This window comes from Furipterus horrens, unplaced genomic scaffold, assembly GCF_987537825.1.
Source record: "Furipterus horrens unplaced genomic scaffold, mFurHor1.1.pri manual_scaffold_3, whole genome shotgun sequence".
In the NCBI taxonomy this organism is placed as follows: domain Eukaryota; kingdom Metazoa; phylum Chordata; class Mammalia; order Chiroptera; family Furipteridae; genus Furipterus; species Furipterus horrens.
Window position 1 is genome coordinate 104,768,766 of NW_028327173.1, and position 17,476 is coordinate 104,786,241.

General features: G+C 49.5%; 1 protein-coding gene across 9 annotated transcripts in view; it reads right to left on the reverse strand.

Annotated features, from left to right (window-relative positions):
• The window catches only part of LINGO1 (leucine rich repeat and Ig domain containing 1), a 245,622-nt gene that overhangs the window by 160,526 nt on the left and 67,620 nt on the right, over positions 1-17,476 (reverse strand). The window contains exon 3 of one of the 9 annotated variants that reach the window (XM_090269957.1): positions 13,127-13,207. The exons of the other annotated variants lie outside the window; for them this stretch is intronic. The gene's annotated coding sequence lies outside the window, so the exon portion shown is untranslated. The remainder of the gene's footprint in view (positions 1-13,126; positions 13,208-17,476) is intronic. 9 annotated transcript variants of the gene reach the window in all.

Sequence of the window (17,476 nt, forward strand, 5' to 3'; positions counted from 1 at the left end):
AATATCCCCTTTCCCTAGCAGGTTTTAAAAACAATTCCACTGAGGTCAGGGCCGGACCCACCAACAGCTCTGCCTCCCAAGGCCCCTGTGGCTGTCCCCACTCCCCAAAGTCACCAGCCAGCGTGGGTGACAAGCTGGCTCGGTCCACCTGTTTTCAAAGCCTTTCTGAAAGGGAGCAAGTGAGGTGGTCCACCCACTGAGGTGCAGCCAGAGATGGCTTTTGTTCCAGCACCAGCTCTTTAAGCAGAAGCCTAATGACACCCACAGAGCACAGCTTCGACTGGGACCCAGCGTTTGCCCCCACCTCACGGAAGGGCCATGCCTCTCCATTACCCCTCCCTCCCAGGCCAGCAGCCCCTCCATCTGGCACTCATGGTCCCAGGCCCCGGTATACACTCACTCAGTCAACATTATTGAGCACCTACTCTTTTCCAGGACCTGGGCTGGGAGCTGAAGACACAGGGGACAACCAAAGCCTTCTGATCCCTACATCAATAGCCTTAAAGCCTGGTTAGCCTCAATGATCACTTTGTGATCACTGGAATGGTGGCCAGCAGGCCTTGAGAGCGTGGTCAGTGGGAGCTCCCTAAGGAAGTGTCCTTGGAGCAGAGATCAGACAGGAGACCACCAGACATAAGGTATGGGTGAAAGGCTCCAGGCATTACAGAAAGTTCTGCTCTCAGGATCATGCCACCAAATCATGGACCTCACCTCAGTGCTTTCTGCTGGCAGAAAGAGGCCAGACCCCATGGTTCCTTACCTGGCATTCGGGGCCGTTACTAGCTTGGTCTCTGTCCCCAAGACTCCCTCACCCCCAGCCATCCCCTACGAGGTACAGTTGAAATCTCACCTTATTGGCCCTGGAGCAGAAGGTACTACTCCCTCTGGGCTTCCACACCTCTGTGGTCCCCCTGCCCCACCACAAACCACGCCAGTCTGCTGCTGTATATTACAGGCCCCCTGCCCACACAGGCCATGCTGAGCAGTCTCTGTGTAGCTAGAGGCCCGCACAGAGCCAGGAGTGTGAGCCAAGAAGGAAGCAACTGGAGACACCATCAGACGGTGCTGAGTCAGTTCTGTGAGTACTGAGGCATCAGGGCAGATTTCCTGAAGAGGTGGGTCAGACTGAATAAATAAGGATTTGGAGAAGGGGCAAGGTGGGGAGGTCCAGGGCAGCAAAAACAGAGGCTTAGGAAAGGCCTGAGGAGGTGGGCACCCAAAGACTGAGGCCTGCCTAGACTGGTCTCTAATCTGCAGCCCCCGAGAAGTTGAGTGGGAAACGGAAAGACTGAGGCTCACAGACAGCAACTGCTTCCACTAGGCTATGCAGTCAGGCAACAGTGGCAGGCAGGGTGTGTTCCAAAGGTGATAGCAGCCTCCCTTGTGCCCTTAAGCAGTCATTGTCCACCAGCTCACCCGCCCCCCCCCCCCCAACTCCCCAGAAGAGTTCATGGAACAGAAATTAGGCAGCTACCATACCACGTTGCCAGTGCGGGGGACAGAGCCTGAAGGGGAGCCAGAGACACCTGAAGTGATTCTCCAAGGGGAAATTTGCTGGGCTAGGAAACATACTCAGACAGGGCAAGTTCTGGGGAAGGTCCTGATGAAGTGCCTCCTCATATCTGCTTCTGTGCCCCTCAGGGCTTCTGACCTGGCTGGGCTCCTGGAACATGAGTTAGTCCACCCAAGCATGAGTCCTGAAGGAACCAACGCCTGCCCCATACACTGCCTTGTCCTGAGAGGTTATGCTGGGACATTTTGGAACCTGCCCTGGCCAGTCTCAAGTTCTTAGTCCTCCACTTTTGGGCCCTGGGGACCCACCCCATCCCAGCCCTTTGCGTTGAGGACATAGCAGAGGCTAAGGGCTCTTGCCTAGGAAGGACCTGCTGGGGTGCTGAGCCTAGGCCCCAGCAGCCCCCACCCCAGACACAGGGTATGGCCACCATGGTGGGCAGGCCCCAAGTCTAAAAGACTACACTGTGGCACTGCTCTCCCCAGGATCCACCACTGCCAGGGCCTGACCCTGTGGGGCTTCCCGCCTCAACTTCCACACTGCAGCCCCCAGGCTGCGGGCTCTGTGACATCAGGGACAGTTGGAGATACAAGAAGCTCAGTGAGACCAGCCCTGGTGCCCGTACAGACCAGGGAAGCCTCGCCCAAAACATCCCAACACGAGGCTCCCCAGGACCTCTGCTGAGCCAGAGGGGAGGTATGGGAAGAAATCGAGGCTCAGAGGAGGGGAAAGAGTCTGCTAGGAGAGAGGGGCAGAGAGAGTCTCTGGCCAAACCCAGTGGGCAGCGCCATGAACGTGAAGCAGATGGAAATACTGGGCACCACCCTCTGTGCACAGGGGCTCATGGGCCAATCCAAGTACAGGAGTGCGGCCCTCAGCCAGTTACTGTCAAACCAACGGATGGGTAGAGGGGCTGCTCCGGAGGAGCCGACCTTTCTGCTGAGCCCCCAAGTAGCTGGGCTAAAGTAGCTGCCATGGGCACGTGTAGAGCCTCTGAGGGGGGAGAAGACACCCCACCTTCCAACCCCCACCCCAAACCGGGCCAGCCTGTCACTGAACCTTCTCCCTAGGCCTCTAGCGGACAGTCACAGCAGACAGGGCCTCGCTGAGCCACCGCCTGGCGTGGGAAAAGTGGAAGAGGCATGCAGTTCACCTGCCCTCCCAGTAGCTCTCTCAGAGGGCATCAGCATCCCCTTTACAGAGAGGAAACCAAAACCTGGAAGAAGCCACAGAGAGCATTGCTCTGGCCTGTGATAAAGCCAGTGGCCTGCAAAATCACAACTTTCATTCAGCCCATCAGAGCCGAGGCCATGATGCCCCCACCAGGAGAGCCAAGTTCCAAAGATGACAAGCTGCTTGGAGGTGAGCAGAGACGTGAGCAGATACAGGGTTGGTTTGCTTCTAGCAGAGACTAGAGGGAAGGGCAAGGCCAAGCTGCAGGTGTAAGAAATCTGGGGCTGAGTGTGGGCCGCATGACATTTAGATGCTGGAAGTCCTGACACAGGGTCTGCCCTCCCCACCAGCTCATTTCTACAGTCACCCAGAATGTTCACAAAAAAGTATGGGCAGTAATGCACAGGCAAAACACCCTGCCTAGGACTTCCAGCCAAGATGGAGGCGTAGACAGACACGCTGCATCTCCCTCCACAACTGAGAAGGAATACAACTACCTCAAAACTAGAGACAATCAGAAGTTCCAGAAAAATCAAGCTGCATGGAAGTCCAACAAAGAAATAAAGAAGAAATACTCATCCAGACAGGTAGGAGGGGCGGAAGTGTGGTGGAGAGGATGCGGTGTGATGGCGGCAGCAGTAGCAGTGGCAGCAGCAGGCCGGCGGGAAAGCAGGCAGAAAGAACAGTCTCATGTTTTAAAAACTAGGGAGGGACACCTGGGGAGCACTCCCAAAACCAGACCAGACCATCCAGCTGACAGTCCCAGGGCCAGGGAAAACAAAGCCAGTGGAGGTTGGGGTGGAGGAAGAAACTGCTGGTCTCTCAGTAGAGTCTGCTTGTTTAAAGGGCCCCCACAGTCCTAGAATATCTGCAGACCCACCCACTCTGGGAACGATGGCCAGGGCAACAGCTAGAGAGGCGCCAGTCTCATATGAAAGTGGGAGAAGTGCCTGGAAAAGGGGCGAGTGCTGACCAAGCGGCATTGTTCCTTCTCAGACCCCTCCCCCATATACAGCACCACAAAGTGTTGAAACAGGTCGCCCTGTACTGACGAATCCCTAAGGCTCCTCCCCTTACAATGTCACAGGTGCAACAGCTCTACCTAAGACACAGAGGAAAACAAACACAGGAGCCTGTCAAGATGAAGAGACAGAGAAGTAAGGCCCAAAAGAGGGAATGGATCAAGGTTCCAGTGGGAGAACTAAGTGACGAGGAGATAGCCAACCTAACAGACACTGAGTTCAAAACACTGGTAATAAAGATGCTCACAGGCTTGACAGATATGCTTAAGTATGGCAAACGCATAAGGAAAGAAGTAAAGGCTATGCTAAATGAAATGAAGGAAAATCCACACAAAACCAATGGTGAAGGGAAGGAATGATTTGGAACATAAGGAAGAAAAGAAGAGTCAACCAGTACAGGAGGAGGAAACGGAATTGAAAAAAATGAGAAGAGGCTTAGGAACCTCTGGGACAACTGTAAATGTGCCAACATCTGAATCATAGGGGTGCCAGAAGGAGAAGAGGAAGAGCAAGAAATTGAAAGCTTATGTGAAAAAATAATGAAGGAAAACTCCTCAAATTTGGCAAAGGAAATAGACATACAAATCCAGGAAGCACAGAGAGTCCCAAACAATCTAGACCCAAGGAGGACCACACCAAGACACATCATAATTAAAATGCCAAAGGTTCAAGATAAAGAGAGAATCTTAACTCTTTGAGTGCCAACGTCGCTGTGACCGACACTTACAAATTTTCCCAAAAGTGCCAGCGTCGCTCCCAGTGACTCTTTTTTCGATGGCTATAAATATAAATAACGATGGAATAATTCGTATTTTATGTTTTGTTCTTTTTTTGTACCTGAGGTTATATATTGATATAACTTTTTCTCATGTTGATCCAAATTTTGAATTTTTACACTTGTTCAAATATTGACATTAATTGTTATAATTTTTACTTACATTTTAAACGATCCTTTTAATTTCATTTATCTTTGCAATAATTGTTGAAACTCTATGCAATGTGCATGATAAGGACGCTTTTGCTAATGGACATTTTCATTACTTCACGGTTTAGCGTTAGCATTTTTTCCAGTGTCTCAGCAGAGTAGGTTTATTGCTCTGCAACGGAAACATGGAGAGTCCTTGAGACATCTGACCACTTCACATGGAGAGATAGGAACCTGAATATGGATATGATATAGAGTGGGGGACCTTATGCCATTTTACAATGAGTCAGTCTTTCCGATGAGGGGACATTGTTTACTGAGCTAATGCAAAGTGCTGCATCTTAGGTCCATTTCACCAGCGACGGAATCACAGAGCATCCTTGAAACATTTGACCCCCTCATCTGGAGAGATAAGGACCTGATATCCTCTGACAATGAGTCAGCCTTCTGGAATGAGGGGAATGTTGTTTACTGCAGAAATGTGAAGTGCTGCACTGGCTCTCAGGGTATCTCTAAAGTAGATTGTAAACACACTGAAGGTTAGTCTCTCTATATCAGAGCAGATTTGGATGTCACCACTGCCTGACGGTGTTTGCAGTAAAGCGCACCTTCTTCTGCTTTTAATAAGAAGTATCAAAAGTTGGTATCCTCTGGGTGAAGTGATATTCTTATACTAGAGTGGATCATTCTTCTGTGCTGCAAGAGCAAGACTACTTTCGAGTCATAGATGAAGAAAGGGATTCAGTTGAACTTTAGCCAGGGAGTGACCTTATGGGCAGTATTTATTCATTTTGTGCCCGTGCTTTTTTATATTGGAAAGACATTTATAGAAAAACTGAAAATGAGTGCCCCAAAGAAGAGAAAGGAAACTTTGCATGAAGAAGAAATTTCTAAATTGATCAGCGATGAATCGAGTGACAATGATTTTGTGATAAGTCATCTCGAAAGCAGTGCATCTGAAGATGAAGTAAGTGAAGATGAAACTGAACCACCTTCTTCTGAAAGTGATGCTAGTGAAAGCTGTTGGGCTGAGAGGGATGCAGATGGGCAGGACACAATACAACCTCAACATCAGTTTGCAGAGCTTCCAGATGTGAAGCATGCCCCACTGACTGATTCTAAGCCAACTGCTTATTTCCATCTCTTCCTCACTGAAGTGCTGCTGAAGCTGATGGTCACTGAAACCAACAGATATGCACAACAGCACCTTCAGTCACACAAAAACGTACCCCCCAATTCTAGAGTGAGTTCTTGGAAATCAACGACAGTTGCAGAAATAAAAGCTTTTATAGCTTGTATACTGAACATGGGCATAACTATTAAACCCAACATGTACAGGTTCTGGTCGAAAAAGAAATCTTTGTCACCTCCTTGGTTCCGGCACATGTTCTCTCATAACCGATTTCAGTTATTGCTGAGGTTTTTTCGTCTTGTAGACAATTCCAAAATCCCCACTCCTGATGATCCATCTTATGACCCATGTGCTAAATTTCAGCCAACAGTTGATCATGCCAATCGTATCTTTTGGCATTACTATACTCCCCACCAACAATTGAGCATTGATGAGAGTTTGGTTGGCACCAAAAGTCACAGCAGATTATTGCAAGACTTGCCAAATAAACACCATCATCACTAGGGAGTAAAATTTTGGATAATGTGCGAGGCAGTCTCAAATTACTCTCTTGTATTCTCTGCTTATCTTGGAGCAAGCAGTAATACAATCAAAGATGATGTGAAAAAACATGGTTTGGACTACTCTGTAGTAACTATTTTGCTTACCATAGGAAATTATACGAATAAAGGTTACCTCATCTTTTGCAACAATTTTTTTAGTTTGATTCCCCTGGCTGGGTACCTCTACTCAGTAGGGACATACATTACAGGAACACTTTGTAGGAATCAAAAATTTCTCCCTCACCAGATTCTACAAAAGTTCAATGTGGGAGAGTTAAGATTTTTTAGAAATGCCTTCCTTTTACTGTGTGGGTTTAGGGAAAAGAAACCTCAAAGAAAGCAGGTACTGTATTGCTCCTTAGCTCTTAGTCAAGGTCCAACAGAGTCAAATACAGCATAAAAAAGGAATATGACCCCAATTTCCAAGCCAGATATCACATTGGAATACAACCAATACATGGGAGGCATAGGCACATCTGATATGATGCTTTACGTGTATTTGGATGAAAGAAGAACACTAAAGTATTAGAAGAAGGTTGTGTTCAATGTATTATCAAGAATGCTGCTGAATGCATACATTCTTTATAAGTAAATTTTTTAGGTGGGAACAAACCAATGTCTTGATTGAACTTCAGCACCTCCATAATAGAAGAGCTTGCCAGAAAATGGCATGAGGTTAGACACGCTGTTAACATATCCAGCAATGAAGAAAATCCACCAGGTCCCTCTCACGTATATGGCGTAAAGATGCTTCCAGAAAGAAAGCTAGGATTGTGCAAGGAATGCTCAACACCAGAAAGAAAAATCAGGTCAAGAACAGTATGTGTGAGATGTGACAAAGGGCTGCACCCAAGATGTGTCAATAGCCACAAATGTTAATATATAAACATTTTACTATTATTGTATTGTTTTTGCATTTCATTTTTGTTTATAAACTGTTTTTCACTGTTGATATCTTTTGATGTATGTCTCTAGTGTGAATGCCGTTTGTATTCATTTTTTTGTACGTTATGAAGTTTTCTATTTTTTTCAAAAATGTGTGTGATATTTGGCATACTTCTTGCTTGTTATCCATGTTGCTATGTGTTTTTTCAAATTATAATCATAGGTTTTATATTACGCCATATATTATACTTCAAAAGCCATATTGAAGGAAAGAATTTATTTTTTCTAAAATAATTGTTATAATAAAATAATTTTAATGCAATGAATGTTTTGCTAAATTGCATCAAAGAACACTGCTTACAAAGGAAGAGTGTATTTACTATATGTTGTGAAATTTTCAGTAAATTATTATGAATAATAATATTTTTATAGACATTTTTCATAAACTCTGCATTTTTCAGCAAAATAGCCTGGCATTTCTCACATGAACTTTAGCAATAACACATGGCACTCAAAAGGTTAAGAGCAGAAAGAGAAAAGCAGAGAGTTACGTACAAAGGGGTGCCTATAAGGCTATCAGTTGATTTCTCAAAAGAAACTTTGCAGACAAGAAGCAACTGGCAAGAAGTATTCAATGTGATAAAAAGCAAGGACCTACAGCCAAGATTACTCTACCCAGCAAAGCTATCATTTAGAATGGAAGGGCAGATGAAGTGCTTCCCAGACAAGATAAAGCTAAAGGAGCTCATCATCACCAAGCCATTATTATATGAAATGTCAAAGGGACTTAAGAAAAAGAAGATCAAAATTATGAACATTAAAATGACAACAAACTCACAACTATCAACAACTGAATCTACAAAATAAAAACAAAATCCAACTAAGCAAACCAGAATAGGAACAGAATCATAGGTATAGGGATCATTTGGAGGGTTATCAGCTGGGATGGAGGAAGGGGGAGAAATGGGGAAATGGTGCAGGGATCAAGAAGCATAATTGGCTGGTACAAAATAGACAGGGGGAAGTTAAGAATAATATAGGAAAGGATGATACCAAAGAACTTATATGCATGACCCACGGACATGAACTAAGAAGGGTGGGACTGCTGAAGGGAAGGGGGGTACTGGGCGGAGGGGAGCAAAGGGGAAAAAATTGGAACAGCTGTAACAACATAATCAATAAAATATACTTAAAAAGAACCCTGCCCACCACCCAGTGGGTAGAGAGATGAGCCACTGACTGAAAGGGAAGGGAAGGATAGGGAGGCAATCTAACTAATAACCCCCATCCTTCCATCTTCCCTGCCAGCCTCCCCTGCAGGGTATTCTTGTTGAGGGATTCGGGCAAATCTCTTGTGCTCTCTGGGCTCCTTCCCTCTATAAGTCACGTCCATCTCTAGCACACCTTCATGCAGGGACCATAGGGTATGGCAAGTGGATCTGGGGTTAGCCCAGGGGAAGGGGTGAGGAGACAGAGAGCACCAGGGGCCACAACTTCCTCTGTAAAAGGAAGAGCAGAAGAGCTGAGAGGACACAGATTCCTGGGATTGGGCTCACAGCCCAGGCTTCCCACCCTCAAGCCAGTGCCCATGCCTTTCCTAAGAAACTCCAGTCTAATGAGGGTTTGTCCTGTTCCCTCTGAAGACAGAATCTACTCTGGGGACAGAGTGGGTTTGATTTTCTTTTCTCTTTGCTCTAAGACCTTTAGACAGTCAAATTACAGTTCAATATCAAAACAGATATAAAAATGTCAAGTTTGGGAGTTATTCTAATCTTAAAGAGCAAGCGAGCAAGAGGGAAGGACAGAGGAATGAAGGGAGGCTGAAGATTTCCTCTGACTGGGGGCAGGAGATAGAGCAGAGCAAAAGCCCTGGCTACAGCCTGCTCCTGGGAGGAAGAGGTTGGAGGTAGGGGGCTGGAAGGTCCACAGAGCTAGGAGTTCATGCAGGGAGCAGCTGGGTGGCCCTCCCGCCTTCATTTATCCAGCAAGCCATTCAACAAGTATTTCTTCAGCACCTCTGCATGCCAGGCCCTGACCTTCCTCAGTGGGCTGGACAAAGTCCTGCCAACAAAGGGGCTAGAAAGAGAACACGTGGTAGGCAGAACCTGGTCCAGCACCTCCTTGGGGCCTCCACTCTAGAGGGCATCAGGCTCCTCTGCCAGATACTGAGCTGCCCCAAGGAGAGGAAAGAACAAAGCTTTGGAATCAGGCATTGGCCTAGATCTTGAAACTTTATCCCAAGTTGTGTGTCCATAGGTAAGTTCCCTAGTCTCTCTGAGCCTCAGTAAGAGTAACGATAGCAGCTGACTTTTATTAAACAGTCAGTATGTACTCAGCATTGATCTAGAACTTTACATGTATAAACTCATTTAATCAATACAACACTATGAGGTAAATACTATCTGTATCTCTCTTTTCTCGGAGACAGAGAGGTTTAGTACACTGCACAAGATCACACAGCTAGTAAAAGGTGCAGCCAGAATTCACAACAGAGAAGCCTGGCTCCAGGACCTTAATTGCTACATGACAGTCAAGAAGCTGTCCCCAGCACAGATGTCCCACTGCAATCTAGAATCACTGCCACTACACCTCTCTGTGCTCACTGAACTCTCTGGAAGTAGCCATGTCAAATGCCCTCTCTGCAGTGAAACCTGCTGAACTCTCTCAGGATTAAGGCTCAAAAAAATGAAGTGGCTTGTTCAAGGTCACTCAGCTGGTTGGGGAAAGAACTTGCCATGCACTTCACACCTCTAACGGGATGGGTGTGAAGTTACTATGTGCATGGAGGCCAATGCGCAGTCACGTTATGGTTCCTGAGCCATCTGAGAAGGATGTAGAACATCTGAGCCTGAAAGAACAGAACTGTAAGAACTAAGGACAGGACCCATCACTTGGTCAACAAGCACTGCTTGGATGTAAGAAACCTGAGTGTGAGTGAGGAACCTAACCTCCTCCACTTAGTTCCGTGGTCTTACATCCCTCTCCCAGCCCCAATGCTGAAAGCACCTACTCTTCTCTTTACCTGTCCAGTTCCTGCCCAGCTATTTTTTTTCACGTCCAGAACCAACACTGCCACCTTCTGCAAGGAGTCAGCCCTGACTGCCTCAGCACCCCTTAGAGCACTCTGAACCAGCAGTCTGGCTGAGGGCTGACTGAGGACTGGAGTTGTCCCATGCCACGTGGGTAAAGGACAATCAGCTGCATGAGTATGGCTGGTGGAGGGAAGCCCTGCCTGGAGGATAAGAAGGTACTCTACCCCACAGGAGGCTTAGGCAAGAGGCATGTCCTCTGGAAGCAAAGCTAACATGATGGATGACACCATTCAGGAAGAAATAAGTCCTGAGGCCCATGGTCCAGGTAAACTGGGGGTGGGGGTGCAGTGGATCCATCTTAGAGATGCTTAATGAATGTGCCAGCTGCTATGATGACAGCATAAAGCTGCCTCCCAGCCCTCTCCAGATCCCTGTGCTCTGGGACCACCATATCCCCCTCAGGTTCATCCTCTTACCCAAGCTTTCTTAGGATCAGGGAAGGAGGGTGCAGAGGGGTCCAGAGATTAGCTCTTCCAAACCAAAACTCCCACTGCACAGATAAAAAAACTGAGGCCCAGCAAGAGCAGGAACCTACCCAAGATCACAGAGGGAGCCAACTGCAAAACCTGGAACCTGGGCCTCCAGCCTCAGCCCAGATGGCCTCTCCTTCAGGCTCTCTTCAAGAACCTCTCCAAACCCTCCCTGCCTTCAAGCTCTGCTGAGTCCTCAAAGAAGAATTCTTGGCCACCCTCATCCCCACATCCGAGACTGTTCCTCCAGAGTACCAATCCCAGATCGCTCTGTCCCTCTGTACCTCTCCCTCGCCCCTGACAACATGGCCATGCCGTGGTGGGCACCCCAAGCTCGGGGCACTTCTAGTAGGACCAAGTGGATGAGGGGACATGGCAAGTCAGAGTGGGAACACAGACAGGTCCTGGGGTCTGCGTTAATTACCAGGTAAAACCCATTCCTGGACACTCTTCCCAAGAACCGGACACCCGAGTTCCCTCCCTCTGGTTACTTGCTCCCCCTGTGTACCTGTTAATTACTCTCTTTCCAGTGACCCCTCACTTCCTAGAAGAGTGGTCAGGCTGGCCCTGCCTGCATCAGAACTCTTGCCAATTTCCCAGGCCTAGTTCTTACCAAGCTGATGAGCGAGCATGCTCGAAACAAATCCCTCGATCAAATTAACGAGATGCTGACCTGCCTGTGAACAAAGCAGAGGGAGCCTTGGGAGAGGCAGGTGGGAGAAGGGCCAGAGAACAGGGTTACAGACAACATAGGAGCCAGGCAAGCCCCCACCCCAGCATCGCCCCACAGCTGCCACCACACCTGACATGTCACCACTGAAGGGAAACATTGATCCTTTGGGGGTCCAGAGGTATTAAAAGTCTCCTAATAAAGCGAAAATATCCCAGAGAGAAGTCTACCCTCAGTCATTACCCACTTCCACACATCAGCAGAGAAAGTGGGCAGAGGGAGGAGGGAAGCAGGTAATACTGAGCACCTACTATGTGCCAGACGTTGGTATCGATGCTGCAGCTCAGGGGCCAAGTGCTTCGCCAGAGTTCACTCAGGCAACGGAAGGCAAAGGCAGCTGGGTCCAGAGCTAAGTCCTCTCATCCCACACTTCCAATCAGGGGCTACGGCTGCCTCCATGAGTCTCGCTCTGGCAGGATGAGTGGCTGGCCACTACCATCAGCCCTGCAGGGTCTCAGGGCAGAGGTTTCTTAGGCCTCAGAGACATAAAAACCAGGACTCAGAAACCCTACTCAGACCAGGCACTCTGAGCTTTCCTAATGAGTCGGGACTTTGACACAACGCCGCCCTCTGGGTACACCCCCACCAAATTCTAATCCTGTCCCCTAACCTCTCTGGGCCTCAGCTTCCCCATCTGTCAGTTGGTGAGAGTAACATTCCCCCTTGCAACATCACTGTACGAGTGATGAGAGAAGGTCGGAAGAAATCCAGCAGAGCCCCACTCAGGAGCAGCCCTCGGGGGCCCCCTCTGCCTCCAGATGCAGCCACCCACCGTGCTTCCTGCAGAGCCAGAGCCCTCAGGTGGCTACCACAGAGCACTCAGGCACAGCGAGCAGAACCAGGAGAGCACAGGAGAGGCAGCGTGTGGAGAAAGGCTGGGCCTCTGCTCCAGAACATGGTCTCCGAGGGTCATCCTGAAGGGAGGTCTGGCACAGCATTACCTGCCTGCCCACCCCAGCGCTACTCTGAGGCCCCAGTGCTCAGCTTGAGCACAGGAAGCACTGCCAGAGAACAAGCGCAGTGCCATGGCCCTGGGCAGGACCCCAGTGAGCACCCCTCTACAACCAGCGTTCTTCCTCATTGCTCACTCAGTCTTCCACACTCTGGCCTCAGGACCCAGATGAGAAAACAGAGGCTTTGCTGGCCTGCCCAGAGTCTCCACAGCAGAGCGGAGTCTGGAGCAAGGTTCTAACTCCTGACCTTGCTCCTCCAAGGCTATTGATGATGCACCTGTGCAGATGTCTCCCCCCAACCCCTCCCAAAGTCGCTGCAAAGGCCTCCTCATTGCTGCCCAGGAAGACTCCTCCCAGGTCCTGTTACAAGTCTACCCTCAACCCACCTCACCCAGGTCCCCTGCCATCATTGAGCGGTCCTCTGAGAAAGGGAACAGGACCCCAGCCACTTATTTGTCACCGAGTTAGTCAATCGTCTTCTCTCTGCCAATGAGTGGGAGCTGTCTGTGAGCATCCAGAAGTAGCCAGCGTGGGGGCCACAAGGGAGGAACATGCATTTAGTAAGCACCGACTATGGACAGGCCCACTCTCTCTAAATTAATCCTCCCAAAAACCCTGGGGACAGTTATATCGTGTCTACTTCACAGATGGAGAAAGTGAGCCTCTCTGAGGTTAAGACACTGGCTTACCTTGGATTTGAACCTGGGTCTGTCTGACTCTGAGGTTAAGCTGCCTCCAGATGCTGAGTAAGCACCAACAGATGAACTGCCCTGGAAACAGAGCTGGGGTTATTTCCCAGATCCTCTTGGGAGACAGCCTTGCCAATGATGCTTTCCTCACCGCCCTTAGGGTCAACAGTTGGCTTAGGCTGGCCCTTGCGTGGGAGGTGATTTGTGCTTCGTGCTTCCTATGGGGCTGTCTCTGTCTCCCCTCTCTCCACTCTCACTAGCAAATGAGTAAGTAGAATTACAGTATGGCTACACAAAGACACAGAATTAGCAGGATTAAATATAAATAGCTATTAAAAGTGCCTTATAATTAAATTCATTTTCGTTATTTGTTTTACACACACAGCCACCCACACGTGTGCACACACACACGTGCTCCCATCCCCAGCTCCACGAAGAGTGGGTGTCAGGGGCCCAGCTGCTAACCTGCCTCCTCCCCGCTGCTGCCTCTTGCTCACAGTTCCAACGCCTTCCCCCTCCCCACCTCTCCCCTGACGTGCTGGCCCTGCTTCCAGTCTATGCGCCCAGCCCTTCCCAAGAGAACAGAGCCTGCTGCTGCTGCTATTCCTGCGTGCTGAGTCTAAGGCACTTGACACCATCACCTCCTTTTTTCCACCCAGAGAATATTTGTATTCAATAAATATTTGTTGAGTGCCAAGTACTTAACATACACGGTCTCACTTAATCCATGCAATGACACTCATTTCTCCATTAAACAAGTATTAGTTGAACACCTACTACATGCCAGGGCCAGGTAAGTGCTAGCAATTCTTCAGCCAATGTGCCTCGAGCCTCTCCCCTTGTGGAGCCCAACCCAGAGAAAGAAGCCCAGAGCCAGCGATTAGGCCAGGTGATGCCACTTGGCAGGCCAAGAGGAGATCAGGTCGGAAAGGGACATGTGTTGGGGAGATTCTTCTAACTGTGAACTTCTCAAGGGCCTGAGCACAGCCCACCATCTCCCTGTGTGCAGGTGAAGAGGCAGGGCACAGGGTGGCCATGTTATTCATCATGGTCAGCCTACATTGACCTGAGCTGGTGTGAGCCAGGCTCTGTCACTTATGCTATGCCCACAAGATGCCCCTTCTCCCCTCAGGCCTCAACTTCCTTCTCTGTAAAATGGAGATACACTTAACCCTGTCTACATACAGCACAGGAGTACTTTGAACTGTGCCTATACATAGTAAGTGCTCAATAAGGGTCAGATGCTTTATAGTTACCATTAACAGTATGAATACTGCTGTTCCCATTATCCATCTCACCTGCAGAGTCAATGAATCATGGATATGAAAGAACTTAGAAGAAGCCTCATAGAAACAGGAAGAATTATAATACCTGTAATAATGGGATAGCGGGATGCCTGGGAGGAGCACAGTGAAAGTCTATGAGGAGAGGGGCCACACAGGGAAGGAACGGTTCCAGCTGATCCCTGGAGGAGGGAGCAGTGCTTCAGGCCTCTCCACTCCAGACCCCTCTCCTCTGCTCACTTAGCCTGATCTTCAGCCCCTTCCCACGGGGCCTTGGGAAGACCCTAGTCCCAGATCCTGGACTATGAGAGTGGGGCTAAAAACTTTAGCCTTTGACTCCAGCCATTCAATTGGCCCCGCTGCTTCCTGAACCCTGAGAGAAGTGGTATGAGAAAACTTCATCCTCCTAAGGGGTCAGATGGCTAGGAAGCAGGGCACATGTACTCAAGATGAACAAGGTCTGAGACTACATCACGGTAAGAGCATGACCCCCAGTGGTGAATCTCGAGGCCACCAACATTTCCTAAGTCCCTGTTGGGTAAAAACACTCTACTCCATTGCGTCACTCAAGCTGAACAGTTGCTGTCTCACATGCCAGATGTGACCATGCCCCATTCTTCAGAGGGGCGAAACCCAGAGAGGACAGCAGCAACTTGCCCAAAGGCACAAGATCTGCAAGTGGCAGACCTTGGGAAAGAACCCAAATCTATCTTATCCTAGGCCTTTCCCTGCCCCATGCTTCCCCTGAACCACGGATGCCCTACTGCAGGGCACAGAGCCACGGACACCGTTCCCAGAAGGGTTCTTCTGGAGACCCTGCCTGCCCAGCCTCCCACTGCAGCCTCCAAGGCGGTCTTCTGCCTCCCTGGCCTCATGCTAGCCTCCTCTTCAGTCACCATGTGCTTTCCCCTACCTTGCTGCCTCTCCAGGCTTCGTGACACCTTTCACCCTTGACTCTAGCCCCTTCCTGACTGTTCCATCCTGCAGGTGCCTACTGTGCCTCATGACTCTGGAACACTTCTCACAGGCCCCACAAAACCAAGCATACAATTCTATTGTGCCTGCCATGCCAACCTCTGTTGTGGAGAGAACAGATATCTGGCTGTCTCCATCACTCCTCCATCACTGAGCTTAATAGAGACAGGCACACAGTAGGCACTTGATAAGTGTTGACTGAGCATTAGGAAGTCCTTCTAAAAGCCTCCGTGTGTTGCAGTGGGGAACACCCTAGCCTGGGAAGACCAGGGCTGTAGATGGCTCTAAAGCTAAGCTTGTCCGTACTCTTGGATAAGTCACTAGCACTCTCTTGGCCTTGGTGTCCCCATTTGACAACACAGGGCTTGAGTCAGAATGACCTCTGAGGCTATGTTCAGCTGGGAGGAGACAGTGACCCAAGGCTGAGCTAGCCATTGTTCATAGTGCTGAACCTAGGAGTGACTTTCTCTGGGTCCAGTGGGCACAAAAAAATGAACAAAGCTGTGGAGACAGAGGACTGGAGGTGGGCGCAGGGGAGGAAGTTACCGCTGAGAGAGTTTGCATTGCTGGTTCTAGGCATTGCCAGGAGCTGCTGGGGTCAGGATTAGGTTCAATTCCTGGATCCTTCTCATTTCCAGAGTGTGAGAAGCCACTGCCCAATCACCTCCTTCTCCCAACTGTGCCAGGAGCCTGAGTCCATAAGATGAAACAAAGAAGACATTTGTTGTGGCAGAGCCAATAACAAGCCCAGAGCTGGGGGGGATAAGGAGGAGAAGGGAGGGAGGACGAGAAAGAGGAATGAAAGGGAGGCAAGAGAAAGGGAGCAAAGGAGGGAGGAAAGTAGATTCCACTGCTACTGAGGTGCAACCTTGGCAGGGCCCTGTGCCGGCCCAGCCACCACTCACTTCTGAATGATTTCTCCAGCAGAAACTCCGTGATTACAGAGTAATTATGAACCGCTCTGACTCACATGCATCGGGCACCTCTCAGCCTGAGATCTCCAAGTGCTTTGCAGACATTAATTAATCCACTAGGCACGCCCACCTCCCCGGGACAGGGCCACACAGTGCTCTGCCCAGCACAGCACAGCCGGCTCCAGGGTACTTGAAGGGTGCGGTCCCAGCATGGGCACCTGTTGGCTGTCCTGTAGGACAGGCTCTGAGAAGAAAGAGCCTGCAAGGGATGTCCCTTTGGCCCCAGACCCTGCCTCAAGATGCCCCCTCAGGTGTAGGGGCTGCCCTCTCAGCAGAGGGAGGGCAGGTGCACAGAGGCCACCTAGCCCCAACTCTGCCCTCAGCCACTGGGCACCTTGGGAAACTCAACCTTCCATGAAACAGTTTTTTCACCTATAAAAAGGCGCTTGTGGTCTCCGGCTCCCAGGGTAGTTGCAAAGCTCAGAGCAAGCAGTCTAGGGGGAAGCATTCAGACCTGGCCAGGGCTGTGCAGATGCGGTGTCACTTCCTCCTCTGCCACAAGGCCTGTGGGAGGGGGGACTAGGAGGCTACGGACACACACAAACTTGCCCTCTGGGCCGGGACCCTCCTAGGACCATACTGGGGCCCTCAATCCCATTCAAGGGCATGAAGACACCCCACCTCCAAAGGGCTCTGAGTTTGCTCCTGTTGTCCACCCCAGCTCAGGTCCCCACACTGGCCCCAAGGGATCTGGCCCAGAAGAAGGAGGTTTCCTAAAGGCCTGGCTCAGAATCAGGTCCAATGGGGAACTCTGGAGTCAGCAGACTCTGGCTCCAAAGCAAGGAACTTCTCAAACTCACAGACAGTGGCTAAACTGGGGCCATCTCCCCAGGCCCTCACAGGGAAGATGGGGAAACTGAGGCACAGGAGAGGAAAACTTTGAAGTCAGACCTGGGATCAAATTCCAATACCATTATTAATTTGTGCTGTCACCTTGAGCAAGTCACTACCTTCCTGAGCCTCCATTTCCTTATCTGGAAAGTGAAACAGTAATATCCTTGGATAATGTGAAACAGTAATATCTTGGTTAACAGTGCTGCCTACACTGCAGGTGCTCAACAAATAGAGCTGCTATCATTAACTATGCAGGCTTATACTTTCCATTGAACACCTTCCCA